Source organism: Sphaerodactylus townsendi, linkage group LG01 (assembly GCF_021028975.2).
Source record: "Sphaerodactylus townsendi isolate TG3544 linkage group LG01, MPM_Stown_v2.3, whole genome shotgun sequence".
NCBI classification, from domain to species: Eukaryota; Metazoa; Chordata; class Lepidosauria; order Squamata; family Sphaerodactylidae; genus Sphaerodactylus; species Sphaerodactylus townsendi.
The window spans coordinates 111,941,038-111,957,178 of NC_059425.1; the positions used below are offsets into that span (position 1 = coordinate 111,941,038).

The window sequence follows — 16,141 nt, forward strand, 5'->3', positions numbered from 1 at the left end:
CTGCACCCTCGGACTGCTTCCTCCCCTTCTCGTGCTGCAAATACTCGTATGGTTCTCTCTCTGGCAATCAGTACCTATTTGTATGAGGAGATCCCTTCCTTTCTATGCCAACATCCAACAACATTTTTTTAAAATAGCCTTTTCAGTCATTAAAGCATTTTCTCACAACTCAACTTTAAATAAGTCTAGCTCATAGCAGCAAGCACCTTTTAAATTTGTGTCATCTTCATTCCTTTTTACCAGAGATGAATGTCAAAATGCTATAACTGCCCCAGGCAGAGGTAAGTCTATGAGGTTGTCTGAGTTGGGTCCCTTGACTTTTTACTCATTGCATTTTAGCTGACATTTTACTTTTTAGTATTCTGTACTTCAGCAGCTCCTTGATAGTTTTAACCCTGAGGCCAAGAGACATTGTTTCCAAAATTGGAATGACACTTTTTTTCCTCAGCTAATCACTGGAGACTGCTGGTGAGAGATGCTTATATCTGTTATTTTACAGTGCCAGTGTGTGTCATTGTGGTGCGGGTTGGAGTTGGCAGCAAGCTTTTATATTCATGCTTGTGGATAAACTATGAAATATGCTAATCTAACCTAGAGCAATGGACCTCAGGACTTCTCAAATTCTCTTTCCTAAACTTCTGCTAATATGTGACTTCACAGCTTTCCATGTGAATGTGTGATATATGTAACTATCCTTTATCAGAACTTGTGATCCAAGTGACTGATTCTACCTATCAATATTTTTCAGTCTGTCATCAGCATTACATGAAATGCCTTCTGTTTCAGGTACAAAGAGTGTGTTCTTTTTTTCTTCACCCTCTCCATTTTGCTATCCGTTATAGCACTGTTGAATGGAATAATCCAAATATGAAGTGATCATTTAAGTACCAGGAATGGAGTAGCAATGACATGTCCATTAATTAATCTGATTTGATTCTACTGGTCTACCTGAGAATAGAAATATTGTTCATGGATTGGTATCATTAACCAGAAAAGTATAGTGACAGACAGAATACATGAAGTTTAACTATCAAGCAAGCGGCGGGGGGTGGGTGGGTGTTCTAATTCTAATCCCTAGCCAGGCTCCTTTGTGTTCTTTTAGTATTAAAACTATTTTTTTCTTTTTACATTTGGGGATTAATGGATCCAGAAACTCAGCTTTAAGAAATATCAGAAATGCCGAGGAGATTCAATTGTGAACAAACCTTTGTGTCAGGAAATGTGTCTGTGATATCACTGTGTCACCAGCAAGATAGTAACTCAGAGGCAGCATGCGAAGCATGTATGGGTAATTTTGAGCCTAGAGGTTAGGTATAGGGGATTTTAATTTCTAACACTTCCAGTTATGACATGTCTTTGCTTTTTGTGGAATCAACTTTTACAATATAAACCAACAAGAGAGAGGCTACTTAGCAGCAAGCCCAGATACCATGAAAAGTATTTATTTTCCCTACTTATTATGGACAGGGTAATTCCTACTTACAGCTGACATTTGAATGAAGAAAATGGGCATATTTATGATACAGATGTATGAAAATGTTGTATCTAGTTATAATGACAGGTTTGAGAAGTGTGGCCTGCATGTCCAGCACTTTACCACAGACTATGTCATATTGAGATGGCCTAAATATAAATTAATGTTTAAAAGTTTTAATTTCCCAAATATTAACTAATAAAGTTTTGAGAGAAGTAAGAGAATGAACTGGAAATCCCAGTTCAGATATCTCCCTCCCGCAAGTGGTTGGGTTTTTTTGGCTGAAACATAAATTTACTTAAAAATAGATAAATGTGTTTGACAGATAGGTATTAGTGAAGTTTAGTGCAACTGTCAACATAATTTTTTTTTTATCAGTGCTGTATAGGCAACATATGTTGCGGCCAGCCAACTTGATTAGATGGCAACTCTAAGCATACTGGGAGCACTGCCTGACTTTCAACTGAGCATGTTGTACCTGTACCCTCCTGTGTACATTTCTCCTAGAATTTGTGTACATCTGGATTGCTGTGCTCATACTTAGGAAAATGTGCATAGGCAAGAGATAGGTGTCTTGAGTTCATGGTTTATATTTTTAATAGACTTTGGTTAACAGGGAACATTTAATGTAACAAATAGTGAGCTTTGAAAGCCAAAGTATGGATTTAATCCTTTTTTTAAACATTCTCTTCTGTGCCATATTTCCAATGCATGATGTAGCAGTTTATTAAATATTGATTTTTATACAGTCTTAAACAGGTTTTATTGTTTGGGGGTTATTGCAGTTTATGAAGCATTTTCTTTATATTTCTTTCTATTTCATCAGTTTGATTCGTCACTCTGCTGTTGAGTTTAGTAAAACTAAGAAAATAGCTTAGTGTTGTATATCTGAGGCTGTCTGCAATTGCAAACTGAAGTATTTTTGTATATGTGTAGTGACAGGGAATACAAGCTCCAGGACCCATGCTGACCACTGAAATAATTTGCATTTTTGTCTTGATGAATGTAAACTGAAAAGCTTCTTTTTCATTCTTTCCCCAAGAGGGTTTTTTGTACTAACTTAGTAAACTGAGTTGCTTTTCAATTACCCCTATTTGTTGTTGCAAAAATTAAAATAATCTGCAGCTGATGTTGAATGGGATGGGTTGCCTGAATCCACTGTGATTTGTCTACAAGCCTAACCTACCTCACAGGGTGTTTGTTGTGAGGGGAGAAGGGAAAGGAGTTTGTAAGCCCCTTTGAGTCTCCTTGCAGGAGAGAAAGGGGGGATATAAATCCAACTTCCTCCTCCTCCTCCTCCTCCTCCTCCCTCCTCCTCGTGGTTTTGCTCTTAAGATCCAGAAGGAGGTGGTAGGAAAACTGAGCTCTACTTGCAGGAGTTCTTGAGAGTTCCAGAGGGTTCTTTTCTAACCTTTCAGCTACATGATATGTCTTGGGAAAATGTCATTACTATGCTGATGAGTCTCTAGGTTATTTCTGCTTTTCCACTTAAACCAATGCGCCAGTAAAAGTGAGCTTGTGTGGCATAGTAGTTTGCTGAACTAGAATGTGGAAGATCCAAGTTTAAATCCTTCACTCAGCCATGAAGATTGTTGTCACTTTCTGTCAGCTTAATCTACCTCAGAGGTAGTGTTGTGAGGATAAAGTAGACAAATACTGTCCTGAATTCCTTGCATATTAAATCTAATAAAGCAAACACACAAATAAACAAATGGTGGGAATTGTTCCTCCTGCAGTGAACATTTTATTGTTATGGATGTGCACAGATATGATTCAACTAAACTTTTAACCACATTTGAAATTAATAGCATTTTCTTCATGGCTGGAATCCCAGGGAACATGCAGTATTGTGACATAAACAAAAAGGAAATGTTTATGCTTTCCCAACTTCAGCCTCCCACATTCTCTAATAAAACTGCATCCCAGGGCAATCTAAGTGTCAGTGTGGAGCAGTGGTTAGAGTGTCAGGCTAGGACTTCACTCTGCCATGGAAACTTGCCAGGTCTCTCAGCCTAATCTACCTCACATGGTCATATAAATGTATGAGAAAATTGTTTATGTGATTTGTTAGATCTCAGACAATATAATTTCATTTTTAAAAAATCTTAAAGGAAATTATTATTTAATCACACTGAGACTAACAAAGCAACCTGCTTATAAAAAGACAATTCTACTGAAGGGGATTGTGACTGACCCTCTCATTGAAGTGTGACACACAGGATAATTCATTGCTACAGATTTTTAAGGCTAGTTTGAAATTGCTTGTGAGGAGTAGCTAGGTTTTGATCAGAAAATGCGAATTAATGTTGGCACCAATGTAATCAGTTTCCGATAAGACTATTTGACATTCTCCACTGATCATCTTGAAACAGAAACAAGCAGACATAGATTAAATGGGCTTTGCAAACTGTGCAGTAAAGCTGAGATCCTGTTGCATACTTATGTTGAGCAAAATATTAATCCCTTTCATCCTCAGTGCAGTGCTGATGAAGATGTGACTTGCAAACAAACAATACACTAAAAGAGTCAATTTCTAGTTTCTTTTCTGCCATCGCTAATCAGGATATGAGCAAATTTTTCCACAGTAAGAAGTTTGGCCAAACTTGTCTAAAATGCTTTTGACATCCTTCAACGGTACATTGGTACAACGGTACACTAGACCAGGGGTCTGCAACCTGCGGCTCTCCAGATGTTCATGAACTACAATTTCCATGGCCATGCTAACAGGGGCTGATGGGAATTGTAGTTCATGAACATCTGGAGAGCCGCAGGTTGCAGACCCCTGCACTAGACTAATGAAGATATTGCTTGAATGTGAAATCAGTTCATTATGTGTGATGTTTGTCTTTAGTGAATGAGAGAATTACTAGATACGAGGAAGACACAGGTTAGCCTTTGGTAAATGTAAAAGTATCCATACATTGTGAATCAGTAAACTGAGGTGTGTATTTGCTGTTGTTTGATACATGTTACACTGTTTCCCCATCTTTTGGGAATATTCAACATGTTGAAAAAACAGTGTATCATGTGAGTGTCTTTCACTATTGGAAATTGTATGCAAATGAAAATAACTTTAGGTTTACTTTGTGCGGAGTGTTATATAAAATCTCTGCACCTCCCATTTCTATCAGTGCTTTCATCAACTTTTCATAAATTGCAGGGTTATTTTTAACCTCAGCTATGGATTGAAGGCATGGATCTGGCTTGAAATAAAATATGCATCAGATATGCCATGTCATAGATAATTTGTCATATTAATTTCTGATTAGCTGGCATTCTGCCCAGATTTTCACATGAGTTGCTTATTTCAGTAATGGTCACTAAAGAATAAGAATTCTCTCAGAAGAACTCGTGAAGAGACCAAATGAAAAGTTAAGAGACAAAGTAATCTGTAGGTCGTTTTTTTCTCGTGTTGCTTTCAGTGCTGTTTGTTGCAGTTAGTATTGTTTTATGAGCTGGGTGATTTTTAGTACCTCTTTGAAGAAACAAGATGTAACATTTAATGTTTCTGAGCTGGAAATCTGTCTTACTCTTTGATTGCTGCCTTATCTTTATTTACTTGGGATCATGTGAATTGCTGTTAAATTTGAGAGGGCATCTGTTATTTGAGCTGTTGGAATATTGGGATTAGATGTGGGAAACCCCTATTGAAGCATTGATCAAGTCACTTTTCCATAGCCTTCCTATCTCATGAAGTGCTTTGAGAAAGATTGGGGGTGGGGGGTGGGGTAATCTAATATGGTAACATTTAAATAAATATCTTTTAAAATGTACCTTTACATTTCGTGAGATTGCCAAATGAAATTTGGTCAATTATTGAATGTATTGATCTTGGTCAATTATTTGATCTTGGTCAATTACTTAAATCAATTGAATTTGGTCAATTATTTCACAAGTGTGTATGTGTGAAAAAACACACATTTGTATCCTATACTTTCTCTGAGAAGATATTCTGAGGCTGAAATTGTCAACTACTCCTATGAAGTAATTAGGTGTCATACATTGTGATTTGCTTAGTGAAGTTTCATTCTGAGATTAAGGGTTGGAATGATCAAAATAGGTGTTTCTAGTCCAGATCTAATGCTGCATATATTGTATCACACTTTTTTAAAGAAGAAAAGCATTCATATATGCATATTTTTTAACATTTTAAAATTCAAAATTTAAGCTTTTTGGAATGCAGAATTTAAGCAAAATCAAAAACATGTTTTGAATAAGTAGGTGGTGATCTGGTTGAGCAATTCATGCTTGATAGCTAGAATTTCCAAACTCTAGGTCAGGGGTAGGGAACCTGCGGCTCTCCAGATGTTCAGGAACTACAATTCCCATCAGCCCCTACCAGCATGGCCAATTGGCCATGCTGACAGAGGCTGATGGGAATTGTAGTTCCTGAACATCTGGCGAGCTGCAGGTTCCCTACCCCTGCTCTAGGTGATAGCTGTGGATATCCTGCTATTGCCAACTGATCTCCCGGCAATAGAGATAAGTTCACCTGCAGAAAATGGAAAGTGGATTCTGTGGCATTATATCCCATTGAAGTTCCTCTTCTCTTCAAACACCACCCTCTTCAAGCTTCACTCCCAAAATCTCCAGGTATTTTCCAACCCAGAGCTGACAATCCTATGGATAAGGGTGGGTAAAACTCAATTAAAATAGTGAAAAATCAGATTTTTAAAAAATAAATCTGATTTTTAAAAAAAACAAAAAATGCTTTTTGAGGGGGAAAATCTATGTAAATATTGCTTGAATAGTTTTATATTTAATATATATTATACTCCATTACAGTCTCAAGGTTATTCATCATGAAATAAGGGTTAGTTTTTAATTATGTACCAAATGTTTTGATAAATGAGTTCCATTAATCCATTCACAATGTTATGCTTTTCCAGAGGTGAATTTGTGTCTCCAGAGATAACATGTTTCTTACTCAAGGGAAAATGTTATAAAATAAACATATAGATCTTAATTTCCTTTTTCCTTTGCAAATTCGAGTGCACAGAATCAACCCTTTACCTCTAAGTTTCAAGAAGTTGGAAAAATAGAAGACTCTTTGGAGTGGATAGAGCTGCACAAGGAGCTAAGTGTGAGGAGGCAGGTGAAAGTCATAAAAATGAAAGTGAAACCTTTTAAGCAGATGTTAAGAGACAATCTGTTTTGTTTGCTAAAGGCCTAATAAAATCCTTTTGCCTTTCTCATGAGCTAAGAAAGCCCAAAAAGCAGGTGCTGTTAGTTGGGAATGAGAGTTCATTCTCTTCAAGGTCACTGTGCTTGTTAGAGAGATAAAGTCATCTTCATTAATTTCAACAAGCTGGGAATGGCTAGTTGGAGAGTGTTTGAAAAGGTTTCAATTTAGAGAGGAGGGGTAGGCTCGCTCATAATCTAGAATATTCTGATTGAAATATGCTATGAAATATGAAATATGCTGATTGCTTAACCAATGATCACCTATTTTGACCAGCCTAAACCATAAATTAGTTTAATCATTGTTAGCAACTACTTTCTTCTTTGTTCTATGCTTTTACCTCCACTCTACCTGAAATTCTTTTGCAACTTTGCACATGTACTAAAAACATCTAGTACCTTTTTGGCTGCAAGTATTTCTTTATGGTATGTATAGCCTTGTTGTTGTTTTTTTGGTTTAACTAAATTGTTCTCTGATTTGTGTTTCACTGTTATTTTTTAATCCCATGTTTTACTACCTTTCTAAAATAAATTTCTTTAAAACTATATTTTGGTGTCTTGAGTTCTAGTTCAGAGCCCATGACTTGGTGTTGCTGCCACACTAAAGGCCAGGTTAGGTCTTTGACAGAAGACTACTCCACAGGCATTGTGGATAGCCTGAGGTTTATTATATTATTTTCTCCCTGGAGGAGAAAATCTATGATCACAGCAGTCTGTAAAAGTTTGGGAGTATTTTAATGAAGTTCCTCTACCTATAGGTAAGACTGACATTCATGCAAAATGCAAACACTGCAATAAAGAAATGCAAGGCCTTGGAGCCTGAACAAAACTGGAGGTAGATAATTATTAAATCATTGTGAGGTGAACTAGATTATATATTTCTGATAATTTAACCAGTATCAGTAAAACTAATCCAAAAAGTTGTCTAATACTAATCCAATTATTCTAAAAATGAAACCTTCATCTAGTTGTAAATATCAAGATTGCACCACCAAGAATGAATCATTACGCAGAATACCATGATTTAAATCTAGTCTTACTAACTAGTGATTTAAATTGTGATTTGATTTAAATCCACCCTGATATCGATAACCTTAGGCTCTTGGGCACACATGACTAATATATTGGGTCATCAATGGTCAGTGGACTCATCTGATCAACATTTCATGTTTATATCATGCTATTTTTCATTCACGTTTCTGTGAGGGTTGAGCATTAATTCAAAAGCAAAGGAACTACTTGAAGGAGCAAAGAACCTGTGTAACTATCTTGAATGAGACAGATAATAGAGAACAGAAAGTTCTCTTTCTGTTGATTTCATCATATTCCTTTGAATAAGTTGTGCCATTATATTTCTGCACAAACCTTTCTTAAAAGGAAATAGAAACCGTTATTGGCTGGGATCCAGTGGCTTAAGGTATGCCCGAGGGCTTGCACTTGGACAGTGCGATTTTTAAATATCTTATTTCTCTGAACAACAGAGATATCTTGGAGACTGCTTTGAGAGACTTGTGTCTCTTCAGGAAGCAGTTTCATGTAGGGATGTGGATGTGCATCTGCATATATTCTGCCTTTAAAAGAACAAAGCCCCCTTGGGCAAGTGGAACTAGTAGTGGAGTTCTATGGCTGCTGGCAGTATTGTTCAACCACATTCAGTTTTTCCCGAGTGAGTTCTCTCTTTTCCTTTTTTCTAGGTTTTACTATGCAGCGTAAACTCAGTATATAATGATCTCATGACTCGCACAGAACTTCATAAAAATTAAGTCATCTTGTACTTTATTCTACTCAACAGAACAAAACCAAATCCTGCTTATTGTTAACTATCATTTTTTGTGAAAGAGAATCACACATAACAGTCCAATCAATTTATATAAGTTCTGTCCAAATGAATGTACTATATAAGATAGATTTGTTTTGGAAAAGATGACATGTCCTAAATTATTATTTCACCTAGTTTTGTTCTATATGACTGAGGTCACTGTTGCATGGGCACGTTCAAAGAATGTCCTGAATATCACTTTTCTTTCAACAGTCTCACTCTTCAATGCAATAAATTGTTCTCTGGGTTTATTAAACCCATTTGGTTCATGGAATAAGGTTGCCACCTATCTGTTTCACTTTCTTTCTTGTAATTTATTTAAATGTTTATAGCGTAATTACCTATAAAGTTTTATTTGGTGGTAATGGTAGAAACTGATTGGGTTTCCAATTGTAACTTCAGACTAGACATATGCATAACCTATCACCTTTTTTAAACACTTAATTCACTGAGCTATGGTACTGGGGAAGAAGAACCCAATTAAATGGAAGATGGAAAAAAAGAGCATATGGAAATGGGTAGTAAAGCAGATCCAATTTACTGAGTATAGTGTAAATGCCCCCCTTCTGTCTATGCTGGTTTTTCAAAGACAAGGTACAATAACTGTCTGAATTTATTTGTGCGAATATAACCACTAGTTAGAGCTGATCAAAATAATTATTAATGGGGCTTTGAAGAACACCAGTGGTTATCAGTCATATTCCAAACGACTCAACAGGACACCAATTGGTACTTTATATTTAGATACTTGAGGGTATTTAGGGCCTTGAAAAACGTAATGGCTGCCCAGCCAAGACCAGGATGACCCAGTCTAGTCCAATCTCATTAGATCTCAGTTGCTAAATAGGGTTGGCCATATTTATTTGGATGGAGACCACAAAGGGATTCCAGGGTCATTATGCAGAGGAAAACAATGGCAAAAGGTCTGAATGTCTCTTGCCTTGAAAACTCTACTGGGGATCTTGGCTGCAACATGACAGTACTTTACATGCAAACAGCGGCTGCTCTAAAAGCTTGTCCGTAGACAGTGATAATAACTTAAAACAAAAAGTTATTCATTTATTGTTTTAGTGTCAACAGAAATGGACGGCTTTGCTGTAGAGTGATTATAGTATTATTCTAATCTGAAAGATGTCAAGATTTTGAGTATTAAAATTTCTCATGACAGATGTAGATTAAAGAGGCCCTTTGGTAACAACATCATTGCATCTTTCAAAGGCTGAATGTTTCTCAATTCCCCCCTCCCCACAATCTGCTATCATTGGCAGTTAATCTAATACTAAAAGCTGCTCAGTAGAAAATCTAACATATTGCTGTTTTGTTTAGTTTGTCACAGCAATGCTTTCTATGGAAAAGAACCTTACACAGGTGAACACAGAACTGATTTCAGGCACTTTTCAGCCCCATCCACACGGCTGGGTGCCTGGGTGTGGTAATGCAGCTAAGCTGCCATTTCCAAGGGGGATTTCCAGTGGCACGGGGAGGCAAAAAACACAACAAAGCCTCCATGAAGCCACCCAGCCATGCCCGTGGAATGTCTCCACTACACCGGCAGTGACAGTGGTAGTGAAAGTTGCTGGCGCAGCAATCTGCAAAGCCACAGTGGCTGTCTACTTGCAGATCTGACCTCTGCCGGGGCAAGTGCCCTGAGCCACCTCCAGCGGTGGATTTGCCCCTGACTTTGGATGTAGCTATTAGAAAAGCAGGCTAGCATTGGCAATAACATCTGGTTGTTTTTGAAATTCCTCCACTCATTCCTATATGAATTATTTTCTCTCCTCATTCCTCCAGAACATTTTAGGTTCCCTGTCCACCCACACACTGTGAGTAAATGCTAACTATAAACAAACAAACAAACAAACAAATAAAACTCTGATGCATAATAAAATATCCAAATCAACCATGATGCTTGTTCACCGTGTTGAATGCAGTTACTGTTATCACTGACATGGTTCAGCTATAATAGCAAACTGTTACCTGATGAGCTTAGACAATCTGCTGGCTTGCATACACCCTTCTACTCCTTTTGCGCACTTAAAAACTTCACAAAAAACAGGCTGACAAGCTGGGATGTTTTCTTCCCTGATCAGCCTTTCATTTGTTCTGAAGCTCCTCTCTGAGGATTAGAAGAGCTTTTTAAGCAAAATGAGTTGCAGTCAAGGGGGAATACAGTAAAATCACCCATATCCCCCTTTTCTGTTTGTAACCTGGCATCTGTATTTATTTATTTTTATTTATTTATTTTTTTCGATTTATTATACCGCCCCATCCCTGTAGGGCTCTGGGCGGTGTACAATACAATGCACATATACAGATAAAAATGCACGTATACAAGTAAAATAACTAAAACCATTAAAAGCAGCAGTAAAATAAAATAAAAACTAGTAGAAAGATTAAAACTAACACGCAATGGCGTCCGACAGATACTGGCGTCCTGTAGAAAACAGGAGAAATTTCATTTGATTCCCTGTTGCTGTTGTTCCTTGCCCTTTGGTGCATTTCGCTTGCAGGGCTCTGCTGGACCTCAGAGACATGTTTCAGGGTAAACGGCAAGTTGTTGCAGGAAGGGGAAGGCAGGAGAAATCCATTTTGCCAACATCTTTCATCCAGTTGATCCACACCGTGATCATTACATGTTTCTACAAGATACTTGGTTGTCATTTTATCAAAACTACAAATTATTATTTTCTTCCCTTCAAATTTGGATTGTAAACTCTACTAGATAGAACATTAGTATACCCTGGGTATGTTCTTTTCATTTTGTTGTACTAAATGTCAGTACCCTGCTCTTAAAATTCTTTGTAGTGCTTTAAAAATATTTGTGGTGAAAAATAATCATGAAATCCAGCAATTGCATTTCTATCACCAGTACAGTAAAGTCAAAGGTAGTCCTCCTGAGCAAGCACTGAGCTGTTATTGACCTGAAGGGTGAGGTCACATCATTACGTTTACTAAGCAGACTATATATATGTGGTGGCTTGCCATTGCCTTCCCCAGTCATCTACACTTTGCCCCCAGCAAGCTGGGTTCTCATTTTACTGACCTCAGAAGGATGATATAGTAAGCCTGTATATTTGACATAAAATTATAGTCTCTGTGCTTACCTTGTGGGAACAGTGATTGCAGGGAGGGGGAGAAATGTTCTGTCCTGCTCCTTCCCACGCACATTGCCCTTTTCATGTTTATGGTATGCTTGTGGGACTTTGGACCTTTCTGCACAGGCCAATAAACACGGGTTTAAACTGGTGTGTGTGTGTGTGAACTTCACACGGTTCCCACCCTGCATCGGGCCTGCCCTGCATTATCTGCTCCAACCTGGTTTAAACAAGAACCGTGTTATCTGTGATTCTTTTTAGGAAGCCCGGGTTGGAGCTGCTGCCAAGCAAACAGCTCCGCTTGGGAGGCACATTACTCGGACGCGGTTCTATTGTTTCCTACCCCCAGGCCCTCTCCTGCATAGCCATGCAGGAGAGCACTGACATCCAGAGACGTCGGTATGACTGCAGGGGTAGTCTGTGGTCAGCTATGTTGCAACACAGCAGGCGTGCTTCTGTACAAAGGTGCATCACCCAGCCACGTTGGCTCTGGGGCCGCCTGCACGGAGGCGCGCGAACGTCCCAGGGCTGCACTGGGCTCGTTTACTTTTGCCATGTGGAAAGGACCTTTGAGAGAGCAGGTTTTGACAAACTGGTTGTAGCAATTCAATGAACAGCAAGCAAAGTAGTTCTCTTTTCAAACTGTGAAAAGGCAGCCTTTCTATATTAGTGGGTTAATATTTTTATCTAGGCAGATTTTTTCTCTTGTCCTATACAGTGGTGATTGTCTTGTGTTCATACTTATGCTATTCATTTTATTTAGATGGTCATATACCAAGTTTATAGATAGACATTATTGTCTTAGCAATAATCACAGATGATCATTCTGATCTTGCTTTTCATTTTCAAAGCTAAGCAATACATTCAAGGATTTCTAAATCCAAATATAGTCTGAGAAAACAGCTGTCACTAAGTTTGTAATATGATTAATATCTGTTGCTCTCTTTAGAAAAGATCTGTTCCATATGTAATATTATAACTTTTTTTTGTTAGGGTCATCATTGGCTTTATAAAAAGGATATTGCATCCATTCTTGCTCTGCTGTTCATTTTTCCTAAATTACTACTTTTGTTTGCCGTTGTTCATCTGTTCTCTTAAAGTTGCCTGTTCCTGTTACCCAACTCTTCATTGTATTTCTATTGTGCAACTTACTCTGAGGAGGTCAGGGCAGCAAGAATACTTATCCCCACAGTTATCCTGTAAGGCAGAATAGAATCATAGAATCATAGAGTTGGAAGAGACCACAAGGCCATCAAGTCCAACCTCCTGCCATCCAGGAATACACGATCAAAGCACTCCTGACAAATGTTCATCCAGCCTGAGGCAGGGAATTCCACTTTTGAACAGCCCTGACAGTCAGGAAGTTCTTCCTAATGTTTAGGTGGAATCTCTGTTCCTGCACCTTGAATCCATTACTCTGTGTCCTAGTCTCTGAGGCAGCAGAAAACAAACTTGCTTCCTCTTCAACATGACATCCCTTCAAATATCTAAACATAGCTATCATGTCCCCCCTTAACCTTCACTTCTCCAGACTAAACATCCCCAGCTCCCTAAGTCTCTCTTCATAGGGCATGGATTCCAGAACTTTACCATTTTGGTTGCCCTCCTCTGGACACGGTACAGCTTGTCAATATCCTTCTTAAATTCTGGTGCCCCGAACTGTACAAGTAACATCACAGAGGCCCCTGCCACTGGCCTCCGTGGCCCAATCTGAAAGAGCATGGTGTAGTCCAGGAGGGCTCGACAAAGCTCAGCAGAAGTTGACCCCCTTTCAGACCCCTCTGTCGGCGCTTCCTCTCTCACTTATGGCGCCTTCTCCTGCTGTCCCACAGAGGCCTCTGCTACTGGCTTCCACTGCCTGATAGGGCTCTGTTCAGTTCAACCTTCGGTGTTTGCCTCGGTGCCTTTGGGTGTCTGCTTGGCGCATCCAGATGTCTGCACTGCTTGGTGCCTCTGGGCATCATCTGCTGTTGCACAGAGGCCACTGCCACTGACCTCTGGCCCTCAGCCCAGCATGGCATCACCAGTCTTTCCCAGATATTCTCAGCAACTCCCATGGCCACTGCCCTCACAGTCACTCATGGAGCGTTCCCCTTCACTCGATGCCCCATGGGGGTCTCTGCCACTGCCCCCATCCACTGGTACAGCAAGAGCAGCTTTGGGGTGCTGCTCCTCCCGTCAGCTACTCCTCAGTGCAAATACAAATGGCACACATAGCTGGTTGCTCGTAGAGTTTCCAGATCGAAAAACTGCTCTGGGCCCCATCTTGACTTAGATGGACTCTCCCACACATAAAGGGCTTTACTGGGGGTGTAGTGGCCCCCTGCTTCCAACACAAGTACATGGTCCTGGGTCTGTGCCTGGGAATGGTCGAGTTTGGAAATGTTTGGCTTGGGGTCGGAAGGTGAAGATTGGGGGAGGGTGGAAGTGTGGGTGGGGGAGGTTGGTGAGGTGTGGGGTAAGAGGAGGGAGCCAGACTGAGGCTTAGCACGGGGGAGCGTGGAATGGAGAGGCTTGGGTGGGGAGAGGGTAGGTAGGAGAAACTTGGGTGGGGGGAGAGTAAAAATGTGAGGCCTGTGGTGGGGCAAGGATGGCAAGGGAAGGCCTGGGGTGGTGGAAGGGTGGAATGGGTAGTCTTGGGGTGGGGGATTGTTAGAAGATGTGGCTTGGGTGGAGAGTTTGAAGGTGAGTACTGAGGTGGAAAGGGTGGAAAGGAGAGGCTTGAGGTGAGGTAAGGGGAATGGGGATGGTTGAGATGTGGGGGAGGAGGCAGGAGGAGTCTTCTCAGCCCAAGGAGCAGCAGGTGCTCAGGTGCCACTTCTCTGGTGGCCAGGGCTATTTAGGTGGGAGGGAGGTGGGTCAGGGAGAAGTAGGTGCCCGGGTGCTGCTGCTCCACAGCTGGGGAGGTACCGTGTTAGGATGGGGGAGGCAGGAGGGCTTTTGTGGGCAGAAAGTGAGGGCTGGGGCAAGCTGTTGGGGTGGGGGCAGGTTGGAGGCCTTCTGCCAGACTGGGGAGTGTGGGTGGCAATGTGCTGCTGCTCTGCAGACCTGGGTGCCCTGTTGAGGTGGGGGGGAGTGGGAGGTCTTCTGTCAAGTCGAGGAGTAGCAAGTACTGAAGTATCACTGCTTCATGACCCAGAGGTGCCCAGTTGGAGGGAAGTGAGAGGGTTTCTGTGGATCCAGGAGCAACAGCCAGCGAGGCTCCGCTGCTCCACAGGTGGCCTTTGGGGTGGAGGGGACGTTGGAAGGCTTCTTCAGGCCTTGAGAGTAGTGGGCAACAAGGTATCACTGCTGCACTGGCTGGGGGTGGGGTGTTGGGTTGTGGGGAGCCAGGAGGGTGTCTGCAGGCCCGGGGAGCCATGATACTACTCTGGGAAGGGGATGGAATATCGTGACATTCCATCCTTTAGCCTTTTATTATGGTTAAGATATCAGTCCTTCCACATTTCTTTCCATTTTCCTCTACATTTTTTAAATTAGATTACTACTTTTTATATTATACAGGTAATAATTGCTAATTGGTTTTGGTGAATCTTTTTATGTTGTTTTGTAACACACGCATGGGAGAGAGAGAGAGAGAGAGAGAGAGAGAGAGAGGCCACTGAGTTTGAATCAAATTCAGAAGAAAAGAAACCTTCAGGCTCCTGACTGCACGAAGGGCGTTCCATAGCCAAGGCAATGTAACAGAGCAGACTCTGTCCCAGTGGGGCCACACAGAAAATGGCCTCTGCAGTAGATGTTAATTATTGGGCAGGCTCATACTGAAGAGAAAAAAAATCCTTCTCTCAGATTGTTCAGGGGCTTTAAAGGAAATAACCAGCTGTTAAGGTTGTGCTCAACGGTGATTCTGAAGCCAGTGTAGCTTTTTAAAGAAAGGCAGAAAATGTTCTTTATAGCTTATGACAGTCACCAAATTGACTGCTGTGTCCTGTGTCAATTGGAGCTTTCAAACGGTTTTCAAAGGTAGCCCTGTGAAGAGTATATTTCAGTAATCTAACCAGGATGCATCCAAACATGAGTAACTAAGGCAAAATATGTAGAGTAAAATAAACAACATAAATAGGCCTTCAAGGAACTTGGAAACATAGGTCACAATATATCAAAATTTTTCTAAAATGTTTTGTATATTTCTGTATACAAAACATTGTCATCTTTTCACAAATAAGCCTTTAATTTCCTGCCTATTTGTGGTTATTTTTTTACCAGTGGAGTTTAATCATGTGTGTATTTTTGACCAGCTTAATGGAGGCTGGGTGAGAGTTCCTCCTAATTTTGTGTGGTAGTAACAATTGTCATAACTGTAATATCACTGCTGTTAATGATTAGATTTTTTTAACACCCACCTGGATGTCATTTTCAAAAAGGTTATTTAAAAATAATGTGGTGAAAAAATAAAACTTACAGTTAGTACACTTATTAATTATGCTTATGATCATCGGGAATGCATGAAGAACAGCTGTAATTTATTCATAGTTTAAACACAAGTTTACTCTGTCTTTACGTAAAGTACCACTGAGATTTTTTTTCTGCTGTCAAGTCACTGCTAATTAACAGCAACCCCATAAGGTTTTC

General features: G+C 40.1%; 1 protein-coding gene across 18 annotated transcripts in view; it reads left to right on the top strand.

Moving 5' to 3' along the window:
- Positions 1–16,141, top strand: part of PTPRK (protein tyrosine phosphatase receptor type K) — a 482,195-nt gene that overhangs the window by 98,238 nt on the left and 367,816 nt on the right. The gene's annotated exons all lie outside the window — the stretch shown is intronic.